Below are 23,334 nucleotides of genomic sequence, written 5' to 3'. Positions count from 1 at the left end.
CATGCGGACGTGCATTGTCCTGTTGGAACAGCAAGGTCCCTTGCCGGTCTAGGAATGGTAGAACGATGGGTTCGATGACGGTTTGGATGTACCGTGCACTATTCAGTGTCCCCTCGACGATCACCAGTGGTGTACGGCCAGTGTAGGAGATCGCTCCCCACACCATGATGCCGGGTGTTGGCCCTGTGTGCCTCGGTCGTATGCAGTCCTGATTGTGGCGCTCACCTGCACGGCGCCAAACACGCATACGACCATCATTGGCACCAAGGCAGAAGCGACTCTCATCGCTGAAGACGACACGTCTCCATTCGTCCCTCCATTCACGCCTGTCGCGACACCACTGGAGGCGGGCTGCACGATGTTGGGGCGTGAGCGGAAGACGGCCTAACGGTGTGCGGGACCGTAGCCCAGCTTCATGGAGACGGTTGCGAATGGTCCTCGCCGATACCCCAGGAGCAACAGTGTCCCTAATTTGCTGGGAAGTGGCGGTGCGGTCCCCTACGGCACTGCGTAGGATCCTACGATCTTGGCGTGCATCCGTGCGTCGCTGCGGTCCGGTCCCAGGTCGACGGGCACGTGCACCTTCCGCCGACGACTGGCGACAACATCGATGTACTGTGGAGACCTCACGCCCCACGTGTTGAGCAATTCGGCGGTACGTCCACCCGGCCTCCCGCATGCCCACTATACGCCGTCGCTCAAAGTCCGTCAACTGCACATACGGTTCACGTCCACGCTGTCGCGGCATGCTACCAGTGTTAAAGACTGCGATGGAGCTCCGTATCCCACGGCAAACTGGCTGACACTGACGGCGGCGGTGCACAAATGCTGCGCAGCTAGCGCCATTCGACGGCCAACACTGCGGTTCCTGGTGTGTCCGCTGTGCCGTGCGTGTGATCATTGCTTGTACAGCCCTCTCGCAGTGTCCGGAGCAAGTATGGTGGGTCTGACACACCGGTGTCAATGTGTTCTTTTTTCCATTTCCAGGAGTATATATATATATATATATATATATATATATATATATATATATATATATATATATACCCAGGGAACTGCCATAGTTTTTGTTTGAACTTTATTCACTGATCGATTTCGGGATTTTATATTTCCATTATCAATGTCATGTGCATAAATTTCAACGAAAAATTTCACCTGTTCTGTAGATCTGCGTATCAAAGCACACAGCACATCGAAATGCATCGAGATAAATTTACCCAAACAGCATTCACAATGGGAAAAAAATGATTCCGAAACAGATATGTGAATAAAATTCAAAGAAAAACTGTAGCTGTTCGGTCGATCTTCTTCCACAGCAAAATGGGTTTTACAGGTGCGGCTCCAATTCATTCAATCAGTACGTGAAAATGCATCAAGAACTGGAGTGGTAGCCGATCGGAACTAGTATTAGAAAGGGCTGTTCTGGTAAAACATCTGAGCACATAAAAAAATTTCTTAGAGATAAAATAGCACGAATTAGTATCTTCAGGAAATGAGACAAGAAAAGACCGAAGATTAGGATTTAGCGAGCCGTCGACGATCAGGTCATTAGAGATGAATCACAGTGGCTGGGGATAGATAGTGAAAACAATCGACCGAGTCCTTTTCAAAGGAAAAATTTCGGACATGTGCGAAAGAACAGATGCCATCTTCATATCGTTTAAGGCTAACCGGCTGATGACCTTCTTCCGTGCGAGTGCACGCGATTTGTCCGAAATCTTACGGGACTCGGTGGATTGCCTGCCGCGAGTAATGTGTATAATGGCAGGGGCACTACGAATGTAGTGTGTGGACTATACGTTGAGAATGTGGGTCTCACGGGTACCGTGCCGGTGATAAATCCCTACAGTCGCACTATCGTCTGTGCACTCGGTGGCTAAGATGGATCTAGCGTCTGCCATGTAAGCTGGAGATTCCTCGTTCGAGTCGCGGTAGGGGTACACATTTTCAACTGTCTCCGTTGATGTATATCAACGCCCGTCAGCATCTAATGCTATTGATTTAATTGTAATTGTACTGTAGAAGGACCATATCCCACAGATGCTCTGTCTCAAGAGAGGGTCCTTGTTTAATTGTTTGATACATCGTTTTTTGTCTGCTGTAACGCACTTTGTACACTGCCATACATTTTTGTTTTTTCCGTCATGGTTTCGAGGTCTGTGTTAGCTTCGAAATTGAAATTAACACGTTTTGATCCATTGCCTCTCGCAACAAACTAGACGTCGCACAGTGTAAATCGTGTTGTTGCTCCTGCTACCACAACATACGCACACACACACACACACAGACACACACACACACACACACACACACACACACACACTCACTGGATGATTTTACGCAACACACAGTCACAAAATATGGTAACTGGAAGAGTTTTGCGGTTTTAAGCATTTTTAAACTTCTGTAAGAAGGTGATTAATGGCCTCTACATTTAAACTCATCTTTCACAGTGATGGAATAGCTGATGACTCAGTGTTTCATTTTGATTGACTCCTCGTTTTGTAGTCATGCACGCGATCACTGTTTCGGTGCCATCCATTCCTGGAAGATGTCCCCCTTCACCACCGCTATTTCTCCATCTCAAACAAGCGATCTCAGTCAATCATTATGTAGTAATCAACAGCGTATCCACGAATGGATGGGATGGAAGTGACACCGTCAATATACTGTAATAACAAGCATCACAGTTGATAGTGCGAGCAAGTTTAGCAATTTTACAGTAACTTCAACATCGGCCAATGACGTGGCAGCATGCTTTCCAATTTCAGTATCATTGCTAAACAACCCCTCCTTTCCTTTGCGAGTACCACTGCGAATGTAGATAGGTGACTGTTCAGTATGTCCATTCATTGTTACTTCTGGGACATATACATCAAAGTATACCAGACATATGTCTAGCGCTCCGGGCATAGTGCTTAATTTACGATATTTCTCTATGCAGTGGGAGTCACAGTACATTCTCGCATCCTTAGGATATTAAGTTGGAGAATGAAAGATCTCCTCACACTGTCTTTGACCAATCTGCCCTGCAGAAGTAGAACTCTGCACTCTGTGTCGCGTGAATGAATGAAGCGTGCCGATTCCGTAACTACTGTTCCGCACCCATCCAAGTGCACAAATTTCTTGAGATGCATGCATGTCGAGGGGTTAGCACACCTTGTCGGTGTATAGCAGTAGATATGGAAGTGTTGTAATGTAATAGCAGATGGTTAAGAAGAACAAAAAAACAGGTAGTATTCATGTACGATAGAGCTCTAGACGGACAGACTTCGAAGGATTTTACGTAAATCAACTATGCTAACAGTTCTAAAGTGTTGTTCTAGTGTCTGGGATCAGTACCAAGAAGCTATTGATAAGAGAGAACATAAACACATACACTTCTAAGGATACCTGGTGAGAGGTGGCATGAGCCCCCTCTCATATTTCTATCTTAGTCTGAGTAACTCGATCTTCCTCTCTAATTGCATGCGGTGAAATGTCGCTATTCCTTTACACGCGGACTTCCCACGCAGCGTCTCTCGTCACCCGGGTGGTCTGGTGAAAGGCGGGCAGTGCTGATCTTGAAAGGGTTAAGCCAACAGGTGTGAGGGAGTCGAGTGAACGCTTTCCAGACGCCGAAATTTCATAAGAGCAGCGGAGACATGCCGCAGGGGCCTTAAGGAGTGGCTGGGCTAGAGATCCCGTTACTTCACAGAAACTTAGCCAAAACACTTTCTGGCGGGCTACCAGCGAGGCATGGGAATGACTTGAGTTCCCAGGCAATCTTGGCGGTCAAATTTCCGCGTTTTCTGCAAAATCGTAACTGTGATTGGCTTGCTCAGGGCATAGCTCCGTGACGTAGCAAAATCGGCGCAGAAATTGGCGCCAAGAATCTCCATTGGTGGACTTGTTGTGCTTCGGCAATAGAGTGGAATTTTCCACCGGTTTTCGAGTTGCTGATTGGTACGTTTAACCACGGCCACTGTTGTGGGATCGGAAATGTTCTATGTTCAGTTTTTATCAGTGCTCTTGTGGAAGTCGGCTCTCGCCTTTCGGTCAGAGTAGGTTACAAGACTGAGTTCTCGCTGCTCTGGACAGCCTGCCTTCCATTGGCTGTCTAATATACTTTTATTTAATTGTAACTGTTTGAGCAAGTTGCTGAAGTTTCGACTTCAACGTAACTTTCCGAGTAGAGTTTGCAATTGAGCGTTCTGCGTACAAGCGGCCTATGTTGTCTGTCTTGAGCAGTTTTGGCTAAAGTTGACTAGATTGGAGTTACTGTGTGACTTTGCTTGTTAAAATCAATCACTGTACCGTCAGTGATTGTGTGGCGAGCCTTCTTCATCTCCCTCAGAGGCGCATTCTATTGCTAGGAAGTCTTTAGTCTGGAACAACCTGACCAGGATAATTTGTTTCAGCCTATACTCGCCACATTATCATCACCACGACGGGATATCGAAGCAACCAGCCATCGCCTCCGGTACGCCAGATCGTGTCCTTGCAGTTAAGAAGACAGCTTGGTAATGTACGTCCGCAGCACCGGTAAAGCAGGCAATTTTGCTAGGTGATAATCAGAGCTCAGCAGAGCGCGCCTGTTCGTCTTTTCTAACTTTGTTCTGTCTTGGGTGTTCATTGTCTGAGTTCTCACTACTGTAGTAGCAATTAATGTTGGGTTGGCTGTGTGTTTCTCTTAAGATTTGAGTTACAAGGAATTGACTCCACACACCATTTCGTCATAAATGTCACAATCTAGTTTTGGGACAACTTCACCTTCACAGCATTTATTTGAGTATCCAATTTGAGCCAATTTGATGTATTGTAAATGTTTCATGTGTTTTGTTTATTATTTTGAATTTAGTCATAATAAATCATATTGTTATTTTGCACAGAATTTTCATTCTGTTAATCGGTGAGCAACCCCATCATTTCTAACTACGTTAATGAAAGTTTCCTTTATTTAACTTATTTATCAAATTAAATTATTGCAGGTGCCAAACTCTTTTCTACTCCACTTGCAGGGTCGATTACAGTCAGTTCGCGTTTCTTTTTAATCCATGTGCAACAGCAAAAGTCGGAGTTAGACTAGGGGGGGGGGGCTTAGAACATCATTTTCATATGTAGATTCTAGAAGAATTTAGTGTTAAATACACTGCTAGCCCCGGCACCTCGCATAAAATGGCGACCCTTAGCCTCGGATCTTTCCTGTGAATCACTGATAAGCAAACAGTATTCTTAGTAGGAACATTAAAATTTTTTTCTCTATTTTTTTAATAATTAATGGCCAAGTTCTTTTTCTTGTTGTTCTGCAATTAGTTTTTATGTAGCGGCGCATTATTACAGTTTTTGTTTTCAGTGTATATATTTTTTGTTTGTTCATTGTCTATGGTGTTTCTTTGATGTGGTGTCCGTACCACATCACACTTCGTCAGGTTTGCGTGCTGTTTCTGTACCAAAACAAATTGTGCATGTAATTACAGCGTTGAAACAGCGTTGTTGAAATTTATGTCTATGTGTAAAAAATGTAGAGAGTAGATTATTTTTATCGTGCATTTTAGATATATTTGTTTTTCATGAATGATCACGAGAAGTAAGGCACGACTATTATCGAGGGAAACTAGAACAAAAGAGGATAGCATAATGGATAAGGGGCAGGTTACTGACGGGGATAGGTTTAGAGATGAGATGGGCACATTTTTAGCAGGACAGGACGACAGAATCATTGATGAGGAAGGTGATTTGGACGAGATCTTAGAGCAACGCCGCGGCCGTGATTATGATAGTGAGGTAGAGGATGAAACAGATACAGGCACACAGGTCGAGACGGTAGCAGAAGTTTATAGTCAAACGAACGAGAGCAGACAGAGGCCAGCTCGGTCACGTCAGAGCTCTAGCGCCCAGGTGTCCACAGTTACATCGCCCATGTGTGACGAGTATCAAAAAGATGACATAAACCCAATACTGAGCTTCCTACGATCAATGAAAGAAGAAGCTGACGAACGGCGTAAGAAGGAGAAGGAAGAAGATGAGAAACAACGTAAGAAGGAGAAGGAAGAAGCCGAGAAACAACGTAAGAAGGAGAAGGAAGAAGCTGACGAACAGCGTAAGGACACAGAGGCAATAATTTCGCATGTAGGGGAAATTCGTGGGGAATTACTAACAATAAAGAAATAATGTGGAGAAGCAAAACAAATGTCAATGGTAGCACAAAAAGTAGCAGGCCTAGCCAAAACGGCAGCAACAGGGGCAATGAAAATCGCAAAAGTAACTTCTCAACTCGCAGGGCGCTTGTGACGTGCGACACAAGCCCACTCAAAATCCCTAGCGGTCTTAAAGACTCAATGTAATATTGCGGTTACGAACATAACGAAACGAATGAAAGAAGTAGAGAGTCGGATAGCAAAACTAGAGTGAAACGGGCACACGAGCACTGCGCGTTCTGATACCAATGATGGAGTACACAGAATTGTGTCTCCGAGGAAAAGCCCGCCGCGCCCTGGCCCAGTGACAGAGTGCGGAACTAACAATGCACACGCAGAAACAGCGAGTAATAGCTCCAATAATTGCATCCCACTTAGAAGAGTGATTGCTGAATACCACTTCCACTGTGATACAGAGGTAGCACATCGCAGTTATCAGCAAGATAGATCAGGACACTCAGCAGACGTGCAAGTATCGGAAACGAGTGACAACACCAGTGCGAGGATCGGACACGATTTTGATCAGAATCACTTCCTGTCGATACTAAAATTCCAGAAATTCAGAGATAATGGATGATCGATGCATCCGAAGAGCTGGGTGATGCAGTTTAAAAATTCATTACTGTCGTCATGGCCAACCCAGGCAAAATTAGAATTCATGTGTGGACACATCGAAGGCCAAGCCGCGGAAAAGATGCGGGGTGTGGCAGCGACGTGTCGGACTTATCAGGAATTTGTTGGAGCATTCCTGCGGACCTACTGGTCAAAGGAAACGGAAGACAGGATTAAAGAGGAAATAATATTTTGTCCTGAACTGGAAGTGTCCGGGCATAGGAGCGCAACCAAATTTTTTGAGGATTTACTCAAGAAGAATCAGTTTTTAGATAGTCCATACAGCAACGGAGAAATCATTAAATTTTGATTTTCCAAATTGCCAGTTAGGTATCAACAGACACTTGTCGGGAAGTGCGGATCTGACATAGAAGCATTCAGGAGTCTATTGCTCGAGCTCGAAGTAGTCTTCGATAAACAAGAAGCAAAGGACAGGAAGAAGGCGCAAAATAACATATACCACGGGCCAGCAAGGGAAGACGACAACAGATCGCATAATCGGACTGGTCAGTTAGGAAACCAGGGTTACGGAAATCAAGGCTACGCTATTCAAGGTTATGGAAACCAGAGACACGGAAACCAGAACGTCAGGGAACAGGGTCAATCTAGACAAGGAATCTGGGACAGGAGGAATAACGAACGGCAAAGCGACCGTAATTGGAGAGAGCGAAATCAAGGACAACAGGAGAACCAGGAGATTGAAATTAGACCTGCAAATCCTAAAGCACGTCAGAGGAGGAGGAATCTAAGAAGGGATTGGCGCTAGTCCATAGAACTCCAGCACATCTCTCACACAAAGAAGTTCGTGGAATAATAGTAGTTTGCCGGCCGCGGTGGTCTAGCGGTTCAGGCGCTGCAGTCCGGAACAGCGGGGCTGCTACGGTCGCAGGTTCGAATCCTGCTCCGGGCATGGGTGTGTGTGATGTCCTTAGGTTAGTTAGGTTTAAGTAGTTCTAAGTTCTAGGGGACTTATGACCTAAGATGTTGAGTCCCATAGTGCTCAGAGCCATTTGAACCAGCCGCGGTGGTCTAGCGGTTCTGGCGCTGCAGTCCGGAACAGCGGGGCTGCTACGGTCGCAGGTTCGAATCCTGCTCCGGGCATGGGTGTGTGTGATGTCCTTAGGTTAGTTAGGTTTAAGTAGTTCTAAGTTCTAGGGGACTTATGACCTAAGATGTTGAGTCCCATAGTGCTCAGAGCCATTTGAACCAGCCGCGGTGCTCTAGCGGTTCTGGCGCTGCAGTCCAGAACCGCGGAACTGCTACGGTCGCAGGTTCGAATCCTGCCTCGGGCATGGGTGTGTGTGATTTCCTTAGGTTAGTTAGGTTTAAGTAGTTCTAAGTTCTAGGGGACTTATGACCTAAGATGTTGAGTCCCATAGTGCTCAGAGCCATTTGAACCATTTGAACCAATAATAGTAGTTTAAGTGGTGTACATAGTAGAATAGGCAAATATATGAACCTTTCTTTGGGGAACAATAATCGTTGCACTGACAGATTAAGATTATTAAACTATTAACACGCTGCATTGTCTCGCATAACAATTTACTGCTGCTTTCCTTTTTGGTTTATGTTCGCGACTTACAATGTTGATGGAGTAGGAGGCACTACCATTCCATGAGCAATGTTTTTGTCGTTTCCTGTCTGGTGTCCATGTTGAGGGATAATGATGAGTGAGGGGATGTCGCACAAACGGGCGCATACAAGAACGTGCTCCTATAAGCGTTCCGGGAAGTCGTGATACGCTCCATAGCGGCCACAACCAGTTCGCGAGACGTTCATAACAATGCTTGCAAGCACGCGTCAGTGCACTGCAGGATTGTGGTATATTGCGTGATTTCGAGGATGAATATGGGCAGTATTGTTTTTGCAGAGATGCGCCAGCATTGTTGTCTTGCAAGTCAGAATGAACCTGTGAGCGTTTGACTCCAATGGTGCCCTAGATGGTAGAAATGCGTGCATAAAGCCTACCATGCCAATGTGCTGGTTGGGGATTTAGCGTGCTGCTCGTGACTGTCGCAGATGAATAACCAAAGAATTATATTTGAAGATTCGTGACATACTGTGTAGCTGGTGTGTGGTGGGCGACGGAATCCTCAACAGGAACCAGTCCTGGCTTGGTCATATTACATTGTCTCTGGAACAGTGTGCTTCGATCGTGAAAACCGCATCACATAGAAAAAAGAAGTTGCAACTATAAATTTATTGTCTTGTATAACAATGGCTAACCGAGTCTCTGGAGTTTCAGTGAGGCGTAGTGAGAACTCGGAGGCCATGTCGAATGGCGCGCACATCACTGTCGTCAATAGCGGCGAGCAGCGAGACATCTCAGCGTAACAAGAATTATGTAAAAGTGTTGTATTTTGGACAGAAAAAAAGAGAGATAGTACCATATACTAGGATAAGTTAAACTTTAGGATTTAACAATAACTAGATCCTTAATATTGTGGGTGTTTTCTACCACAAGAGTTTGGCGCGCGCCTGTTGGGGTGCTATTTTTCAGGTCACCAAATCACCGACCCGAGATGGAGGGACGACGGGCGGGCGAAAGTAGAATAGTTGCATGTTCTTTATAGCACAGTAAAACTTCAACCTGCATAATAACATAATTTATTCAAAAGACATAGAGTGTAGATCGTTCGCAAATGGTAGTTAACTCGTGAGCATGTCTACTGTCGATCTATATAAGTAATATTAATATTAGTGCGGGCCCGCACATTTAGTTGTTCATCCGATATAGCGTCACACACGATGTACAGTAGTGAGATCAGTCTCTACACAAATATCAAGATAGATTATTTCCATGTCTATATTAAATATACCAAGATTTTGTTATAATTATAGCCATATATTGATAAATATAAAATTAAAATAAGAGTGTCTGAAATGACAGATCATCAATGTACCGTTATGTAAATTTATTATAACATAGAAGGTCATGGGAAGAAGTTAGGCATAAGATTTTTGTCAGAACTGTGCAGATGACGGGAATCGTGGCAATGCAGAGGCCGGCCGGAGCAAAAAAACAAGAGGTCTTCGGCTATCTGCAAGAAGGGTAGCGTCAGCGCGCCACCTGACCAGAAGGATGCGGCAGCATCTGGTGCTACAAGCTGACAGTCACCGGGCCATATACCTGAGGGATTAGGCGGCAGACAGCCCTCGCCGGGCCACAACCGAAAGTGTGGCTGGGCGTTGACACTGACACGCGACCAGTACGCAACAGCCAGCTAGCTCTTTGGATGCGGCAGCCATTTGGAGGGATTCCCTGCGGCAGACCACGTTTTCGTGAGTACAAGAAGAAGATCACACAAGGTGTCAGAATCTGCGCCTCATGTGCCTCAGGACAGAAAGGGACGCTATATGATCACCTATTTGAGATTTTACAATTCACTAGCATTGGCCTATCTGCATACACAAAGCAGTATCGTGCCACAAACTCTAACAAATGAATTGTCTCATTTCTAACTTCTCCTCTCACTTAGAGAGCAGTTGTAGCAATCGTCGCTCCTAGTTCGATCCTGTCTGGATGACCTCACACACTTGTGGAGTCACTCCACGTGCCATCATCCCTCGTCGACCTACAATATTGGGAAACGTAAAGTACTGTCCAGGGAGAGAAGAGACCTGGACTAGTGATGCATCCCAACTAGTAGACCTCAGAGACATTTAGTCGACATGAGGAGAGCCTGTCACTATGTCTTCCTACTGTACTGCCGTGACCATATGCGTAGGTCTTGCTGCAGTCTCAACAGCGTACTGCAGATGCTCCAGCACACCCTATTGCTGCTGCAACAACGTAGCAACAACACCTGACGTTTAGCCCTATGTGATGTCAGTACTGTGGCCCCATCCCAAAAGCCCCCCTCTGATGCTCAAGACATGGAACCACGTGCATCAATTCATATGACTCAACATACCAACCCCCTCAGAGATACTAACGAATTTGTGAAGTGCTTCGAATATTTCTAACAATGTGATTTAGTGCCTCAGTCTCAGCACAGTAGTCGTGAACATTGTGCAATGTGCAAGCACAACTTGACACCCCATGAACCTTGTTTTTTTTTCTTATATTTATTTCTCGAGTGTTGTTTTTGTAATGTATGTTATATCTTGTATGTGTTTGTGTTTTGCACTGTAATTCTTATGTAAGTAATAGAGTAGGGCGCACAAATAACTGTATTGTTCTCCATACCATGTTTTTTTGTATTCTGTATTTATTGTTGTGAGTATGCAAACAGTGTGCCTGAAGTCCCCATAAACTGAAGCAGATACCACCACTGTCATTGTGAATGGACCATCAGTTCAGGGAACATTTTGTAAAGGTTATTCTTGCTGCAGGGAGACAGAATGAATTGGGGGTTGCAATTAGATTCTGAAAGCTCACAAAGAGATTGTTAACTTAAATAGTAACATGTGTGATTGAGTTCAGGTTAGTTTAATGATTGAAATTGTTGTAACATCTTGGGCATTTAATTGTGGAGCACTCCAACTCTGATTGTAAAGAATAAAATGCTCCATATTTGGCTCCTGTGCCCGGGCCATATTTAGAGCGTGAATGTCTGTGTGAATCGGTGTTTGGAAGGGGCTCCCTGGGTATGGATTTGTGATGTCAGTGTTAGAGTTCCATATTAAAAAGGTGAAGTTGGCTACATCATAAATAATCCTCCCTCTATGAGCTGCATCCTTCAGTTGCAGTGATTTTTTTTTTTTTTATAGAGTGCGGCATGTGTGTCAGTTTGCAAGATTGTTCTTGGGTGATTGACTCACTACCTTGTTGCTAAGTGAGCCAATCGCTCGCCAATTACAATCTAAAATGGCGTAGGGGCTATGAGAGGTGGCATGAGCCCCCTCTCATATTACTATCTTAGTTTGAATAATTCCATCTTCCTCTCTAATTGTATACAGTGAAAAGTCGCTATTCCTTCACACGGGGACTTCCCACGCAGCGTCTCTCGTCACCCGGGTGGTCCAGTGACAGGCGGGACCTGCTGATGTTGAAGGGGTTAAGCCAACGGGTGTGAGGGAGTTGAGTGAATGCTTTCCAGACGCCGACATTGTCAGTAGAGCGGCGGAGACACGCCCGCAGGGGCCTGAAGGAGCGGCTGGGCTAGAGATTCCGTTACTTCGCAGAAACTTAGCGAAAACACTTTCTGGCGGGCTACCAGTGAGGCGTGGGAATGATTTGTGTTCCCAGGCAGTCTTGGTGGGAAAATTCCCGCGTTTTCTGCAAAATCGTAACTGTGATTGGCTTGCTCAGGGCATAGCTCCGTGACGTAGCAAAATCGGCGCAGAAATTGGCGCCAAGAATCTCCATTGGTGGACTAGTAGTGCTTCAGCAATAGAGTGGAGTTTTCTGCCGGTTTTCGAGTTGCTGATTGGTACGTTTAACCACGGACACTGTCGTGGGGGCGGGAATGTTCTGTGTTCGGTTTGTATGGGTGCTTGTGTGGGAGTTGGCTCTCGCCTTTCAGTCGGAGTAGGTTACAAGACTGAGCTCTCGCTGATCTGGACAGCCTGCCTTCCGTTGGCTGTCTAATATTCTTCTGTTTAATTGTAACTGTTTGACGAAGTTTCTGAAGTTTCAACTTCAATGTAACTTTCCGAGTACAGTTGGCAATTGAGCGTTCTGCATACAAGCGGCCTATGTTGTCTGTCTTGAACAGTTTTGGCTAAAGTTGACTGTATCGGAGTTACTGTGTGACTTCGCTTGTTAAAATCAGTCACATGTTGTTATTTTGGACAGAATTTTCATTCTGTTAATCGGTAGAGCAACCCTATCATTTCTCACTACGTTAATGAAACTTTCCTTTATTTAACTTATTTATCAAATTGAATTATTGCAGGTGCCAAACTCTTTTGTACTCCACTTGCAGGGTCAATTACAGTCAGTGCGCGTTTCTTTTTAATCCATGTGCAACAGCAAAAGTTGTAGTTAGATTAGGGAGGGGGGCTGAGAGCATCATTTACATATGTAGATTCTAGAAGAATTTAGTGTTAAATACACTGCTAGCCCCGGCACCTTGCACTGGTTCTGCACTTAAAACAGAGTGTAATGTTACATCGTTGCAGTTTCTGACCTATTAGTCGTGTGGAATGCAACGCTGTTAATATTCCAATGTAAGGAATATATTTCCAGTGCATGACAGACATTCTTCTTGCAGGTATCTCTACGATAAACTACGATGACAAACTGTAAAATGAAAATAATCTACTTCCTCAAAACATCGATTTTGTGTGATACATGCACAATATAAGTTTGCAGAGGTGTATAGCGTCCACTGTTCACATCTGATCATGGCGCAGAAATTATACTATGCTCGCATCAGTCCCATAGAAAATTAAAGTTGGTAGCGGAGAATACCTCTTACAAGGAAATTGACAAACGTATAGCAGCGGCGTTTGACATGTGAACTTACACGTCATGCCACCATTAATTCTGTAAACAGGAAATCCGCCAAACAGATGTATACACGGGGATTGCAGTACTTTACAAACACATGTCGCTAACTTGGAATCACGGCTGTTATGAAACTGTAGACTCGATTTTATACCCAAGATGAGACAGGGCATAAATCTTTGTCCGTTTGGAGGAATGTGTCGAAACAGGATGGTCACATTGAAAGGTCTCTGTTGGACTCCTTTCAGCATACATTCCACCTCTGAATTTACTATGGTGTTTCTGACTCCATCTGGGAGGAGACTGAGCAGTGGAACGTGTTACTTTTACAAATAAACAAGAACGGTCTGTCACACTACTACACTTTAAAACACAGTTTATATGTAATTCATGTCACACAGTCTCATATGGAACCTACATGCAATTTTTTTCTTAATATAGTGTATATGATAAGATTCTGTCATCCCCCTTCCCTTCTGTGTGAAAGGATGAATGAGCAAATGTATTTCTAGTTGCATGCTTGATGGTAGCAGACACGTCTGTCTGCTAGAGAACAGTAGGACCAATGTCGGAACAGGTAGCTACGCTTTCTAAAAGCAAAGAGATTTCTATTCTTGGTATGGTCCTGTCCGTCCCTTGTCATGTTGGTATAGGAATCTGCCTCTCTGGTCACTTCTGTTTGCATCTGTAAGGTACCCTCGGTAGGGGCCCAGGCCGGTCTGTTTGCGGTGGGCGTCTGAAGTGGTAAGATCTCCGGCTAAGCGTGTCTATGCTAAGTCCATAGGACAATGGATTTCTTAAGTTCAGCCTAACTGGAAATTTAATCACCTTTATTTCAGGTTTAGATCTAAAATATCTTATGTTATCTTAAATTGCAACACAGTGTAATTTGAGTGCGAAGTTCAGAATATCTTCCAGTAGTTGCTTTGTCACTACTTTGTGAGTAAAGTGGGACCACGTGTTGATGATCCGTAACTCTAACTAATACACTCCTGGAAATTGAAATAAGAACACCGTGAATTCATTGTCCCAGGAAGGGGAAACTTTATTGACACATTCCTGGGGTCAGATACATCACATGATCACACTGACAGAACCACAGGCACATAGACACAGGCAACAGAGCATGCACAATATCGACACTAGTACAGTGTATATCCACCTTTCGCAGCAATGCAGGCTGCTATTCTCCCATGGAGACGATCGTAGAGATGCTGGATGTAGTCCTGTGGAACAGCTTGCCATGCCATTTCCACCTGGCGCCTCAGTTGGACCAGCGTTCGTGCTGGACGTGCAGACCGCGTGAGACGACGCTTCATCCAGTCCCAAACATGCTCAATGGGGGACAGATCCGGAGATCTTGCTGGCCAGGGTAGTTGACTTACACCTTCTAGAGCACGTTGGGTGGCACGGGATACATGCAGACGTGCATTGTCCTGTTGGAACAGCAAGTTCCCTTGCCGGTCTAGGAATGGTAGAACGATGGGTTCGATGACGGTTTGGATGTACCGTGCACTATTCAGTGTCCCCTCCACGATCACCAGTGGTGTACGGCCAGTGTAGGAGATCGCTCCCCACACCATGATGCCGGGTGTTGGCCCTGTGTGCCTCAGTCGTATGCAGTCCTGATTGTGGCGCTCACCTGCACGGCGCCAAACACGCATACGACCATCATTGGCACCAAGGCAGAAGCGACTCTCATCGCTGAAGACGACACGTCTCCATTCGTCCCTCCATTCACGCCTGTCGCGACACCACTGGAGGCGGGCTGCACGATGTTGGGGCGTGAGCGGAAGACGGCCTAACGGTGTGCGGGACCGTAGCCCAGCTTCAAGGAGACGGTTGCGAATGGTCCTCGCCGATACCCCAGGAGCAACAGTGTCCCTAATTTGCTGGGAAGTGGCGGTGCGGTCCCCTACGGCACTGCGTAGGATCCTACGGTCTTGGCGTGCATCCGTGCGTCGCTGCGGTCCGGTCCCAGGTCGACGGGCACGTGCACCTTCCGCCGACCACTGGCGACAACATCGATGTACTGTGGAGACCTTACGCCCCACATGTATGGCGCTTAACAGTACTCGTCGATTCCCTGTGGATACGTGTTCCTGAACCTCTGCTACGGAACCCCCACACGTGATTATTACTTCCGAATAGCTTGTACCAGTGTTTAGTAAGCACTCTATTTCATAGGTGAACTGTAGTTTCCAGTATCTTTCCAGCGAATCGAATCCTGTCATTTGCTTGATCTACAATTATGGCTGAGTACATCTCCACACTCTGTTAGTTTAAGTATTTTTATGACTTTACGAACTAAAACTGTGACTCACTGATCGCTTAGTCAAAAACAACTACATTTTTGCATTTAATGACATGCACAATGTTTATTTACTTGCAGCGCATTCGAGAGGACGACGGTTCAACCCCGCGTCCGGCCATCCTGATTTAGGTTTTCCGTGATTTCCCTAAATCGCTCCAGGCAAATGCCGGAATGGTTCCTTTGAAAGGGCACGGCCGACTTCCTTCCCCGTCCTTCCCTAATCCGATGAGACCGATGACCTCGCTGTGTGGTCTTCCCCAAACAACCCCAACCAATATTTACTTGCAGTAAGAACTAGCTCCTAATGTCTGTTTCAAGTGGTATCATGTCAAACTGTATATGGACAATTAAGACTCGTCTCATCTACGAAAAACCTGAGAATGATACTAACATAGGACACTAAGTCGTTAATAAAGAACACCAACACCTCTCTGAGGGGAACCTATAACTTTTTCGAGCATGTATGTTTGCGTGCCTTTTGGTTCAAATGGCTCTGAGCACTATGGGACTTAACATCTGAGTTCATCAGTCCCCTAGAACTTACAACTACTTAAACCTATCTAACCTAAGAACATCACACACATCCATGCCCGAGGAAGGATTCGAACCTGCGACCGTAGCGGTCGAGCGGTTCCAAACTGAAGCACCTAGAACTGCTCGGCCACAGCGGCCGGCTGCCTTTTTGTATATGATAACTTCGTGCGTTTTGTCTATGAATAAGTCTTCAGTCCAGTACACATAGAGGCAACTATCAGACATGAACGTATGTCTTTAGCAGACAGCTAAATCAAAACCAGTTTTTGAACACCTGAAAAAACTATCCTATTTTGTTATCTCTGCCCATGTTTTTTGGTGATGCGGTAGGTCAAAAGCGCGGACAGAGTTTCACATCATCTTTGTTTTTAGAAGCCAAGCTGGTTTACATAAAAATTATTTTCTTCAAGATAAGTTATAGTGCCTGAACTAAAATATGATCTAGAATTATAGCGCAAATCTTCTGTACTGATATAGGCTGCTGTCTGAAGATTCACTGGAAAAACGCCATGATCAACAACAAACCCTTTAGAAATGTAGTGCCGGGTGAAACTGTTCATCAAAAGAGAACTACTATACACTTGTTTGACTTCCCTCTCATGCTGCACAGGTCCACTAGCAGTTAGGAAGACAACTTTCTTCGTGCAAGGAGCTTATTTTGTTGAGTTTGGTTTTTATCTGTATGTCGAAAAAAATGCTAAGGAGCTGTAATGTATGTACAAAACTTTTACAAGAAGGATGGGTTCCTGAAAACTTCAGTAACGCTGGATTCATTGACGACTGTGTTCTTCGGATGTAGATATATCTACATCAGTAATTTTCTTTACAATAAATACTTTTTTATGTCTAGGGCTAATCATAAACAACTGAGCTAATCATAAACTACCCCTCTTTGATCTAGGCCTAATTCTGAATGTTAGGAGTTAAATTGTGGTCAGACTTACCAGTGTGCCTAAAGAGAAAACTCTCTGGTCATATATTCCCGGCAATTTTGAGACACTATAAATACATGAGTTTTTTGTGTAAGATACTATAACGTAATTAGGTCCCCTTTTTATGAAAGCTTGAGGTACTGTCATATGGATAACCTCACGACAATTGAATTTGCATTGTATTGGAGGAAACGATAGTAGGTTGTAGTAAGAGGCATTATAATCAGGTCGCCTTTGGTTGTGGCTATCATCAAAATTCACTTTGTCCAGTAAATTTAAAAGCAGTTAACTACAGAATCAAACAGAAATTGAGTAAGTACTTAGTGAAGTGGAAATTCTTGACTCCATAAGGAATCCATCAGTCGTTCCTGATTTAACTTCTAATCGACAACTAGTACTATGCAGGGAGTAATAGATGAAATAATATCGAACAGCATGTTAGAAATCAAGCGAGTATTCGCATCTAGTGTTTTAGGGAAACAACGACAAACCTAAATAAGGATGAAGACGAGGAAAGCTGCAGGGAGAAGCTCGTCTGCAATCTCCGATAAGGCTGAGGGTTTCCTTTTCTGCATGCGGTGTCCACCAAAATGCACTGATATTTGACTAGGATTATCAGTTTCCGTCGAAGCTAGAAACCCGTACTGATAGTTCCATAAATGTTAACCTTCTACTAGATACTGCAGTCAAGTGAAAAAAGTGCATCAGTTTACCTAATAGTACGCAGAACTACTATTTTTTCTACCAACTTTTAAGATATACAGGCAACAAATACTCTTCCAGTATTGAATACTGTATGATAAAAATTCTGCTTACATATGCAGGGTGTTACAAAAAGATACGGCCAAACTTTCAGGAAACATTCCTCACACACAAAGAAAGAAAATATGTTATGTGGACATGTGTCCGGAAACGCTTACTTTCTATGTTAGAGCTCCTTTTATTACTTCTCTTCAACTCACATTAATCATGGAATGGAAACATACAGCAACAGAACGCACTAGCATGACTTCAAACACTTTGTTACAGGAAATGTTCAAAATTTCCTCCGTTAGCGAGGATACATGCATCCACCCTTGTCGCATGGAATCCCTGATGCGATGATGCAGCCCTGGAGAATGGCGTATTGTATCACAGCCGTCCACAATACGAGCACGAAGAGTCTCTACATTTGGTACCGGCGTTGCGTAGACAAGAGCTTTCAAATGCCCCCATAAATGAAAGTCAAGAGGGTTGAGGTGAGGAGAGCGTGGAGGCCATGGAATTGGTCCGCCTCTACCAATCCATCGGTCACCGAATCTGTTGTTGAGAAGCGTACGAACACTTCGACTGAAATGTGCAGGAGCTCCATCGTGCATGAACCACATGTTGTGTCGTACTTGTAAAAGCACATGTTCTAGCAGCACAGGTAGAGTATCCCGTATGAAATCATGGCGGTGAATCGAGGAAGTGCAGTACATACAGACGAAACTAAAATGATCTCTAACATGGAAATTAAGCGTTTCCGGACACATGACCACATAACATCTTTTCTTTATTTGTGTGTGAGGAATGTTTCCTGAAAGTTTGGCCGTACCTTTTTGTAACACCCTGTATAGTTCCTGTACATTGCAAAAAATAATGCTATGTGCGTCAGCTTTCACGTCTCTTCCGCCATACTGTGTCTTTGGATCCTCTCTGCAGCGTACGTGATATGATTCCTGTGCTCGAGATAATTAGTAATGTACAAACTGGTAAAACTGTCCCAAATTTTACAGTTTGGTTTTGAAAATTCACTGATACTGTAGTCTTGATAGTACCATTAATACACGGAAAGTGCCGGATTTAAGTGTGCAACAAGCAGTCTGATGTAGCATAGGTAGCCTTAGCCAGCAGAGCTTTCCACAGAACATAGTTCTCCATTTGCTTTAGGTTTGCACAAATTAAAGGACAAAGTACCGTAACGTGGCACGATAATCGTCAGTATACACTAAGGCTGATGAAATAGGCATGCTTATTATGTGACTATTAATAACGGGGAATAAAGCGATGTTTGATGTGCAATACTTTGCCATCTAAACAGTATCTTCTGTTACCTCCTGCACTGCCAGTATTTGAACAGACCACCAAATAAACTAAATACAAGATACATAAACCGCAATGGAAACAACGTAAGTTAGCTTATTGAACAAAATACGTACACTGTGCAACGCAATTAAAAGATCACTTTTTCGAAACCCTGGAATGGTCTCCCGTTGCGACGCAGAAGTTTGAAATTTGGTTCAAAGATGCCTATAACCTTCCTCAGTAATGGTGCAAACGTGTTGCTCCCTGCGACGTTACAGACAGCTAGATGGCAACACATGCGGAAAAAAGGACAGAGCTCAGAAGTTCATGTGACATATAAGTAGGGTTAATGATATCGCTTTGGCACCAAATTTGACCAAAATTGTGCCCAGCGTGAACCTGTCACACGAGTGGAAGGTCGTCACGCCCCCCTCTTATATTTCACTCCTTCTTTTGACACCTCTGCGATGGAGATCAGAACCGCTGTGTCGAAACTTAAATCATGAAGTTTTCGTGTGAGTGGCCAGCAAAAAATTTCAGACACACTGCCACTCATAATCGACACCAAGAGGTCTCGGGAGGTAGCAACTAGAACGTCAATGAAGCTACCCCCTTTCTGGGGTCGTTGATTCTCACACATTTCGCGATCAAAAACAACAGTTTGCAGTGAGATGAGCAACAGGACGATACTCTTGACAACCTTTGACACCGCTGACACCTTGGAAGTTTTAACTCTTCTCTAAGTACAGTACATTCTGAGGCTGCAACCCTACTGAACCCGATCTCGACTTTAGCGTGCATGCAAATTTGCTCTCGTGCATGGTTTGGAACCACAAGCGACCGTTCAAAACAATCAGTCGAAATTTGAATGTAATCCGAAGCAGCAAAGGATGCTTGTACCTTTTCAGCCCTTTTGTCTGCGCTCTACTGTGGTGCGATCATGGAGGGTGCAACATTGGCACATCCGTGAATAAAACGGCGAAGACCCCAGTTCGGCAACATCCTTGGTGGCATCAGTCAACTGTTATTTAGAATCTTAAAAATATTCCTCTAAGAGACTGTGACTGAGTCCTAGATGCCTACAGGCAAGTATCTGTAATCAGAGGGCTGTCAAGGATATACTTGCCTGCAGGCGCCTAGGACTACTTCTCAGGTTGCCGCTTTACAGGAACATTTTTGAAATTCTCAGTAAAGGAGAGCGGGTGCAAAGAGCGTATTGCCGAACTGGGGCCAGGGGTCTTAGAGAGACCCTTAGAGGGACATGCTTTTCATGCATATGTCAATGTCGCACACCCCTCCCTCCCCCATGACACAGGAGCGCGCGAAACAGGAGGCCGAAAATATGCAAGCATTCCTTACTGCTTCGAATCACATTCATATTTCGTCTAGTGGTTTTGAGCGGTTCCTAGTGGCTACGAACATGTACACCAAAGCAAAAATTGCGGACGCACTGGACTCCAGAGGGGTGTGATCAAGTTCAGTCTATCATGGAACATGGCGACAGGTTCAAGTGTTCATAATATTCCTGTGCGCGAAAATTACAGCTCCGTAGCGAAAAACAGTCAATATGTGAATGATAATGGTGTTACAACAAAATTAAATGAACGTATTATCAGCCTACAGAAAATTGTTGAAGTGCTTCGTAAAGAAATTTCATGGCTCAAGAAAGAAAATTATGATCTCCGATCAAAACAAGGTACCTACGTGCTACACGCGGGACTCGGTGCAAAACATTTCGCCTGCTTCCAAAAACTGGAACAAAGCTACGCTTAAAAACAACCAAGCTACGTTGAAAAACAACAAACAAGAAGTGTTAAATCGTGTGAACAATGACCGTAACGTTAATTTCGTGCATGAAAACTCGTATGAAGTACTCGCAATTGTAGACAGCGAGGGTAAAACGAGACGTTACGAGTCGCTTGGGAAGAAAAACATTCAAGATAGTAGGCCTAAAACCACCAGTGAACAGTCTAAACACATCAAAAAATCTCTAAACAGCGATAAAGTGTCGTATGAACTTCATGAGACAATACTGGTACAAAATGACCTTGAATTACGTCACAAAATACCGATACAAACAGACACTCAAACGAAAAACATTGTAACAGATAACTCGCATAATAAAATACTCATGCTTTCAGATAGTCATGGCCGTGGACTCGCAAAGAAAATTAAAGAGAAAACTAATAGAAGTTTGTGTAGCATAGTAAAACCGGGAGCCCCACTAGCGGAAATAATAAAAACGACTGAATCTAGAGAGGTTAAAAATCTACACGATAAAGACTGTGTAATACTCATCGGAGGTTCAAACGATGTATATAAAAATGAAACTGCAAATGCTACACGTTATCTGAAACAGTGTCTGAAGAACCTCACGCATACAAACGTGATACTCGTGAATACACCACATCGACACGATCTGGATGACCAATCACGTGTAAATACAGAAATACAAAAAGCCAACTATCAGTTTGCCAAAATCTGTAGACGTTTTAAAAATGTTAAATGTGTTAATATAAATAATATAGGTCGTAGATTCCATACACAACATGGACTACACTTAAACAGTATTGGGAAAGAATATCTGGCGAACATGATAATGAAGGAATTAAAACTACTTCAAAACACCTTCAACTCAAAAACAACACTATCAGTAATAGAACATTCCACAGTACAAGAAAAATCAACAAAGGCAGTCATCTCGTCAGCAGCAGAACTGACATCAGCAGAACCTTCACCACCACCACCAACAATAATAACAGGAGACACAGCAACAGTGGGACAGACAACAGCAAAGCCAACAACAGCAGTAGCACCAGAAACGACAGTACCAATGGAGAAGCCACCAGCTAAACCACACCCCATCAGAAGGAGCCAGAGGACAAGAAAGTACATCACTCCAAAGGAGGATTTTTTATGGTTCAGCACCAAGAGGAAAAAAAAAAACTGGGACAAACCGGCGCAAAGCATCAGTCACTGTCAACAAAATTCAAACAAAAGATACAGGCAAGGTAAGCTGTGCTCGACAGGCAAGGTAAGCTGTGCTCGTTTCTCAGTCTTTCATCAAAATATACAATCTATCAGAAACAAAGTGCAACAGTTAGAAGTGGAACTACAAACTTTAAACAGTTCAGTCACATGCATTACTGAACATTGGTGTAGAGGAACTGAAATAACATTAATAAATTTAAACTCATATATACTAGCATGTCATTATAGTAGAACCACCATTAGAGGTGGTGGATCATGTATATATGTTAAGCAAGGAATTGCCTATAAAATTAGAAATGATATTACTTCTGTAAGTGAGGAAAAACACATAGAAATATCAGCCATAGAGATAAGCAAGACAGATGAGGCACAAAGGTTAACTATAATATGTATTTACCGTTCACCCAGTGGTGATATAGATACTTTCACTGCAAAACTAATCCAGATTCTAGACATGGCTTCGAATCCTAAAGCGAAGGTTCTCATTTGTGGAGACTTAAATATAAACACACAAAACCCAGATAGATTCTGTAACTCATTCTTGAATATATTGCGCTGTTATAAGTTATCACCATTAGTTAACAGAGCCACGAGGATAGCCAAGAACTCATCATCAACAATTGATCACATCATCACAGACATAGATAAAGAAAGTTGTGAAATTATTGTAGATAACCTTGGCCTTTCTGATCACTCCTGTCAAATCCTAAAATTAAACATAAATATAGACAATACAACTAAAATATACACATACAGAACGGTTTTCTCCAAACCAAACAGATCAGAATTTGCCAAGGAAATAAACAGTATAACTTGGGAAGAAGTGTATGCTGAAACTAGTGTAAATAAGAAATTTTCTAAATTAATGTCATTATTTAAATTCAGATTTGATGAAGCATTCCCAATGGTGCAAACTGCAGTACACTCACAGAAAAGAAATACCTGGGTGACCAAAGGAATAAGGAAATCCTCTGCAACACTCAAACAACTGAACAGGTTAAAAAACTACCATAGTGATCCTGGTTTCCTAAACTACTAACACACATGCAAAAGAATATACAGAAGAGTATTACGAGATGCAAAAAAAGCCCACAATGACAGTATTATAGAAAAGGCAGAAAATAAAATTAAAGCAGCCTGGACTGTTACCAAACAGGAAACAAACAGTAATAAATTAAAAGCAGTAAACATTCAAATGAAACATAATGGTGCTATTATACATAACCCAAATACACTAGTAAATACCGTAAATGAGTACTTCAGCAGTGTTGCTACCAAGCTACAACAAAATTTTGGCAAAAAACAGCCTGAACAAAAATTGAACTATATGGA

This window comes from Schistocerca cancellata, chromosome 4 (genome assembly GCF_023864275.1).
Source record: "Schistocerca cancellata isolate TAMUIC-IGC-003103 chromosome 4, iqSchCanc2.1, whole genome shotgun sequence".
Taxonomy (NCBI): domain Eukaryota; kingdom Metazoa; phylum Arthropoda; class Insecta; order Orthoptera; family Acrididae; genus Schistocerca; species Schistocerca cancellata.
Note: the sequence above shows the minus strand (reverse complement) of the source record.